A 7,683-nucleotide genomic window follows, 5' to 3' on the forward strand; every position below is an offset into this window, starting at 1 on the left:
CTGGGGAGCATTGCTTCTAGGCTTCAGAATAATGGCTTGCAAAGACTCCCTAGGGCAGGCTTGAAAGAGAACAACTCGATTTTTTTGCTATCTGATTTTTTCTGCTACTAGCAGTTGATGAAACCTTTCCAATTCTGCAGTGAGATCTGTGGGGAGAGTGGTCCTGTGGCTACCCAAAGGCTACCCCATTGGCTGAGCTTCTGAGCAGGGAGGGGGTGGGCTGGGAGGACACAGGGCTGGCTCTGCTGCTCACAGCCCTTCTGCTGGGGTGGGGGTGGTAGCAGGTGTGGGGATGAAACAGCTGCTCCCCTTAGCAAGTTTGGGAAATAAAACACTGTTGACGTTATGGTGCAGACCAAGATGAGAGGCTACTGTGGAAATTTCAAAGCCAGTCCCTGAAGGACATAGGCAAGGTCGGCCTAAGGTGGCAGCTACTTGAAGCAATTCATCCCCTGAAACTCATGGTGCTGGCCTCCCCAGGTCGTGTTCCTTAGGATGTTAAAGTGGTTAACTTTTAGCCCTAGGCCTTTGCAGGCAGCAAGGTTACCATGTGCTTGATTTTGAACTGAATGGTCTGGTGTTGAGATTGAAGTCTGGTGGAAAAAATACTGAACATATAAAGATTTGTTTCCTTCTTTTGAGACTGGAGTACAGTGGTGTGATCTTGCCTCACTGCAACTTCCGCCTCCCAGGGTCAAGAGATTCTCCTACCTCAGCCTCTCAAGTAGCCGGGATTACAGGCGCCCACCACCATGCCTGACTAGTTTTTGTATTTTTAGTAGAGACGGGGTTTTACCATGTTGGCCAGGCTGGTCTCAAACTCCTGACCTCAGGTGATCGACCCACCTTGGCCTCCCAAAGTGCTGGGATTACAAGTGTGAGCTACTGTGCCCATCCCATCCTGTTTTGTTTTTTTTTTTTTTTTTTTTCAAATTAAGAAAGGATTTTATTTTGGCATAATGTGACTTCTGTATATACAACCAGTGTCTTCAAATGCCAAATATAAACTGTAGTGGTAATAGTTGCCAATTTGCTGTCCATCTCTGTCTTTTTGGTTTGGTGTGCACATATTGTATCAAGAGTGACTGGTATATTTTTTTGTTGTTGAGAGCCATCTGTCACCTCTAACAGGAAAGGCATAAAAGCCCTACAGCAAATTCTTCCTTCTAATAATCACTTGCTGGTGATAGTGGGACATGTGAATTCCAAATGTTGATATTTGGAACCAAGTATTTGTGGTGCTTTGCTAGGAGTGTACTCTATGTATTTTTATTAAATAATAATAAAGTTAATTATTGGTGAGGAAATAAGAGATGAATAAAGGAAAAGAGAATTTTGCTCTGTCTCCTTTAGGGGAGAGAGAAGAGCTCTGGGTCTGGGAATTAGAACTGGGAAGTTCTGGCTGGAGGCAGAGATCAGAGATCTTCAAGAACTAGTGAAGACTTGGTTAACGGGATGAGTAAGACAGGTTTTGGAGAAAGCCCTTTGGAGGCAGGAGGAGAGGCCAAGCCAGATTGGGAGAAGAAGATGGAATGATTTCCTAAGCAGGGAAATGAGAACTAGATGGAGGTCATAAACAAAGATGTGGTTCCCTCACTCAACAACCTTAATGCTATGGCTAGGATATTTATTAGGGACCTTCAAGACTGGCCTTCCTTCCTTCTTGTCTCCCTTCATCCCTTTGTTTTTTTCTTTTGTTCCTTCTTTCCAGAGGAGGAAATAAGCCTAGAAACTTGAAGAGCAGCCTGAAGTCACACAGCTGATTAGTGAAAGTCAGCAGAAAGCTGGCTGTGTCTCTGATGAGGTTGTGAGTAGGGGTGGGTGAGAGGATGGTTCCAGGAAGCCTCAAAGAGTGACATTTGAGTTTGGTGAGGAATGTCCAGGCAGGCAGAAGAAAAGCAGGGCTTTTAGGATAGGATTGGTGTTGCTTCCTTCTACAGTCATGGCCTCCTTTAAGTTATGAGGTTTTCTAGAAATGATGAAAATACTTCTTGCTTTTGGTAACTTGGGGAGTTTTCTTAAGAAGGGAAAATTAAGCAACTCTGAAGGGGGAAAAAAAGACTTTTCAAGATGAGCTCAAAGGAATACATTTAGACCTAGGTTTATACACTTATAGGAGCTACATCTCCTGTCATGTACATCCAGAGGCCTAGTGGGTTGAATGGTGATCCCCCACTGGAAAACACATATTCATGTCCATATTCCCAGAAACTGTGAAAATGTGACTTTATTCAGACAAGGGGTCTTTGCAGACATAGTTAACTTAAGGATCTCAAGATGAGGTCATTCAGGATGGTTCCTGAATCCAATGACAGGTGTTCCTAGAAGAGAAAGACAGAGGAAGATTAGAGACGCAGGCACATAGAGGAAGGCCACATAAAGATGGGAACAGGGATGGAAGAGATGCCACCAGAAGTCAAGCGGTGCCTTGAGCTACCAGAAGCTGGAAGAGGTAAGGGAGGGAGGGTCCTCCTCCTTGATTTTGGACTTCCAGCCTCCCGAACTGTGAGAAAAAAATATATATACTTTTTTTAGAGACAGGGTCTCACTTTGTTACCCAGTCTGGGGTGCAGTGGCATGGTCATAGCTCACTGTAACCTCAAACTCCTGGATTCAAGCAATCGTCCCACCTCAACCTCTTGAGTGGCTAAGTAGCTACAGGCATGTGCTATATGCCTGGCTAATTTAAAAATATTTTGTCTAGCGGTGAGGGTCTTACTATGTTGCCCAGGCTACCATCTACAAATGGCAAAGTTCTAGAAATGGCAGCTCTAAGAAATAAATGTAAGGGGGGACCATCTATTTTTTTCTTACTGTTTTTTCCCTTTGAACTCTTATTTTTCTTCTTCCTAGGTTTCAGGACCAGCATGTCTAAATCAAACCCTCTCTGACCACCCAGATTCTCTGGAGTAAAGATTCAGCGTCTCAGGAGGCAGCAATAAACAGTGGTAAAGAGTGCAGGTTCTGAAGTCACATTGTGCAATATTGGGTGAGTTATTTATTCTGTGCCTTGATTTTTTTCACATATAAAATGGGAACATTAATTTTGCTTAACTTCCCAGAGTGTTGGCGAGGACTGAAAATATATGTGTGTCTACACACACACACAGACACACACACACATACAAAATTAATATTTAATAAAAAATAATAGAAAAGTTTACATAGTCAACATATGTTCTGGATCATTATTTCTCATTTGACAACAGCAGATTATTACTAGGGTCATCACATAATTTATTATCCAAACTGAAACAGCTTTGAGGTGAAAGAGGGGTTATAATTACATTGGGAGCAGACCCCTAAGGCAACAGAGAGATGGGGCTACACTTGAGAGGGCCTATTTTTACATGTTGGGTTATGGAGGAGAGCATTTGGTTATCAGAAAACCACAAAAGGCTTTCTATGTAGACAACTACTAAGATCTTTTAAAAACAACTCACTGGAAGAAAAAAAAAAACAAAAAAGGAAAATGTACTTGCATAAATTTGGCTATTCAAGTTCTTCTGCTTTGAGATAACCGTAAATCTCCCAAACTGAATGGTGAGGAAGTTCCCATTTGCCTGCATGGTTCACCCCTTTCTGTTATAATATTAAACCATTATAACCTTAATATCATTGCTATGGGCTGAATGCTTATGTCCCCCCAAAATTCCTACATTGAAAACCCTTAAGTTGATGGTAGTAGGAGGTGAGTCCTTTGGGGGTGATTAGGTCCCGAGGATGGAGCCCTCATGAATGGGATTAGTGTCCTTATAAAAGAGACCCCCTAGAACTGCCTTGTCCCTTCCACCAAATGAAGGCATAATGGGAAGGTGTCATCTATGAACTAGAGAATGAGCCCTCTTCAGGTGTCAAATCTGCAGGAGCCTTGACCTTGGACCTCCTAACTTCTAGAACTCTAAGAAATAAATTTCTGTGGTTTCTAAGCTACCAGTTTATGGTATTTTGTTATAGCTGCAGGAGCAGACTAAGACATCAATTCACATGGGCAAAGGCTGGGAGGTGTTAGCGAATGTGGAACCCTTTAGAGCAGGAGCTGGGGCTGAGGAGGACAAGAAGGTAGGTGCTCTAGCACCCTTCTCCCCCCACCACCACCTGCAGGCTCAGGGTACCCCTCTCCTCTCGCCACCACCTGTAGGCTCCTCAGCGATACACTTCCTCCAGCGATAGACCCTTCAGACAAGAAACGTGCTGCTCCTGCATTTCTACCCACTCTTCCTCTGCAAGAAGTGCCCCGAGAGCTCCAAGTGTTGAAAGGCAAGTGTCCTGTGGAGGTTTCCTCTGGACTCCTGGCTGCTTTTCAAAACACATATGAAAAGACTGTAATATATTTAATTTTGAATAGTTAGCTAAACATCCCAGAATTTTGATTATCAGAGGGAATGACTCACTGGCTGCTCTGAAGTGCTTGGTCCACAACGAGCCATTTTCTATATTCGGTGAGTGCACATGCTGGATAGGCTGTTTCCATGAACCAAGCTGACAGTCTAAGAGCAAAAGGCATGGGTCCCTGTCTACCTGTTGAAACCCTCTTACAAAGACCACTGAGAAACAATGCTCCCTCTTTCACGACATGTTTATTAATGCTCAAAATAACGCTCCTTCTTTTATGGCATAAGGGAGCATTTTTTTGACAGAGATGCAGTGGTGGCTCAAAATGGGGAAGTTAATGGGTTTTTGTCGCAGGGTAGAAATTTGTAAGCGAAGTCTGGACTGGGGTTGGTCAGAATTTGTAAACAATGTGAACTTCTGGAATTGTCAGAGGTCTTGTCTCTAGAGCCTGAGTTCAGAGTCAGTGCTGAACTCTTTTTCCCATGGTCTTGGCATCGAGCCTCTGTACATACAACACAACAATGTGCTGGTCTTAAGGCAGTTTGACCTTTGCTGGTGTTGCAAGGTATGGTTTGATACAATTGATCTATTTTGCAGGTCATAGTACAGTTTTGCAGTTTGTAGTTTCAGTTGTATTTCTTATTTTTGTGGAAAGGAGAATTAATCTCCAAAGAGATGCTTCTCTTTTTATTTAGTCCAGGGACAAATTCCTAATGGAAGCAAGAATGAACACTTGTTTCCACTGGGAGTGTCCCTTTCTCTGCCTCCTCATGCTTCACCAGAGAACGTCTCAATCTTCTTGCTGAGTCAGGGATCTTCAACAATCTGGCCTCCACCACTCACCACACACGATCATCACTCACCACCTCCATGAACATAACCCAACCTCCATCACCATCACCCACCATCACCCTGCCCACTTCCATGGCCCACCCTTTCACCACCCCACCACTCCCAACCAGTACCACTTATTAAACAAGCACTGTGTGCCAGGAACTGTGCTATGTGGGTTTGCCATGCTCATTTTATTCAATCTTCACTCCAGCTTTATGATGTAGATTAGTGGTTCTCAAATAGAAAGATATTGATGCCTGGCTTCTCGCCCAGAAGTATTGAATCAAGTTATTGGATTAGGGTACAGGAATGTGTATCTTACAAGTATTTCAAATGATTTTGATGCACAGATAACATTTGAGAACCACAGATGTAAACAATATTATCTTTGTTATACAGATGGGCCAAGGGAGAGGAGATTAAAAATGATTTACCCTGCAATCCCAGGAAAGGCTATTTTGAAGATGTTTGGGGAATAGTCTTAAAGAACCAAGAACAGCAGCTGGGGGCAGTGGCTCATGCCTGTAATCCCAGCATTTTGGGAGACCAAGGTAGGAGGATTGTTTGAGCCCAGGAGTTCGAGACCAGCCTTGGCGACATGGTGAAATGCCATCTCTACCAAAAATATGAAAATTGGCTAGTCTCAAAATAAACAAAGAAATAGATTAAAGCTTAAAAATAAAAAATATGAAAAAAAGAATCAAGAATTACTTCTCTTTAATGAACACCTAATCTATTGTTGATCTCATTTTATAGAGGAGGAAACTGAAGACTAGAAAGGTTAGATCAATTTCCTAAGGTCACACAGCTCATAAGGGGAGAACCTGGGTTCAGAAGCAAATTCTCCTGACCCCACATGCTGTGCTCTTTACTGGATACTACAGCGGTCTCCAGGCAGCCCCTCTCAGGGTGGCCTAGGTGTTTCTTTGTTATACAGACACCCTGACCATATTTCAGCTTCTATACCATGGAAACACAGTTTTCACACCAAGAACGATGTCCTCTCTGCTGTCCTAGACTTTACGAGGATGGAGTGTCATTGTCACCTTCCTTTCTCCACAGCAGCTCCTTTTAACCCCCAATAGGCCTCTGTCCTCCCTGGTACTCAGGTGTAAGATGTCAATATTTTTTCTCCTTTTCCCCTTTTCTCCAGTGATCACCTCCTTTTCCAATATATTATTTTCCCCTGTCTTTCTCCAGTTTCACTGCTGTTGCTCCAGGTCCTCACACTCTCTGAATCTTTGTGAAGCCCTCTAACTGGCTTATTGACACCTCCAGTTTCTTCTCCTTGTTACCCACCCTGTACTCAATGAAAGATTTATTTTCTAAAAATACTTTTGTTGTTGCTCCTGGCTCCCAAACCCTATGAAGCCCTAACTGTTCATACAAAGCCCTCCCCAAGAGAGCCAAGTCTACAGAGTCATTAAAAAACAAATAAATTATAAGAAACCTGATTTTGTTTTAAAATTCCTGCACAAATAGCTAAGCAATTCTGACATTCTGCTCAATATTTGGACTCTTGCTGAAACACTAATGGATTGTCTTCAACACATGTCAGTGTTAATAAAAATCAGAGTGAATGTGGATATAAACACATGCTCTAATTTCATATAACACAACACATAGTATTTATTGTTTCCTTTCTTAGACATCAATTTCTATGTAATTTCTATGATTTTTGTAATATCTATTTCAATCTAGCTTTCAAAAGTATCTTTTATGTGTGTTCTTTGCTGTTTCAAGAAATAGTTTTTTACTTTATATTCCACTTGAGATATCTAACCTAGTAAAGTCATATGTACTTATTCATAACCAGTAAGTATATAAATTAGAACCATTAATCCCAATGAGAAAGCTATAATCAGCATTTATACATTTATATAAAAAGGAATCTTTAACTCGTTCAGGAAACATCTAAATACTGAATATATCACGAACACCCCCTACCCTTGCAAATAATTAATTGTTAGATTACATTGACAATTCTCTAACTTCAGACATGATTTTCATTTCTGTCATAATGTAGAACTTTAATTCACCAGTTGTTAAATTAGTTTATAAACGTAGTGTAAAAACCAACATGGCTTTAAATGCTATTTTCTGGCAGAATGCCATTCTGTGTGTCAGAGTGACCCTGAGTAATCTGCAAGCAATTCCTTTCACTCACTCTTGTCTTGAATGCTCAGAAAGTCTCAACTTTCTGATTTACTGGGCTGAATTCCAGCCTGGAGCATGTGTTAGGCACAGTTACCTAGCCACTGAAACAAAGAAGGCACTGAGTGGCTGCAGGACAGCGCTAGACATAGGTACGTGTCCCTGCCCCTCCCTCCTGTTTCTGAACTGCTGTTAACTAGTTTTCTGGCTCTTTGCTTACTCTGTTTGAGCGACCGGACTGTTTTCCTCAGTAGGTTCTGAGATACCCTCCGTGATGTTTGGGTTCTCAGGGACACCTGCTCTTTGGCTGGGTACCGTAACCTTGGCTCATTGCCCCGCCTTCAGGGTTCAGGCAGTGGA

At 42.3% G+C, this 7,683-nt stretch overlaps 2 long non-coding RNA genes across 2 annotated transcripts; both read left to right on the top strand.

Annotated features, from left to right (window-relative positions):
* The first annotated feature begins 1,723 nt into the window (after positions 1–1,723).
* On the top strand, positions 1,724–4,243 carry LOC116556275. Its single transcript, XR_004270918.1, has 3 exons — positions 1,724–2,452; positions 2,854–2,989; positions 4,142–4,243. It is a non-coding gene; the product is annotated as an uncharacterized LOC116556275 (long non-coding RNA).
* A 49-nt stretch (positions 4,244–4,292) lies between these two features.
* Positions 4,293–6,503, top strand: LOC116556276. The gene is made up of 2 exons (XR_004270919.1): positions 4,293–4,442; positions 6,107–6,503. It is a non-coding gene; the product is annotated as an uncharacterized LOC116556276 (long non-coding RNA).
* Positions 6,504–7,683: the final 1,180 nt, after the last annotated feature.

This window comes from Sapajus apella, unplaced genomic scaffold (genome assembly GCF_009761245.1).
Source record: "Sapajus apella isolate SASKATOON/1434 unplaced genomic scaffold, GSC_monkey_1.0 scaffold16, whole genome shotgun sequence".
NCBI classification, from domain to species: domain Eukaryota; kingdom Metazoa; phylum Chordata; class Mammalia; order Primates; family Cebidae; genus Sapajus; species Sapajus apella.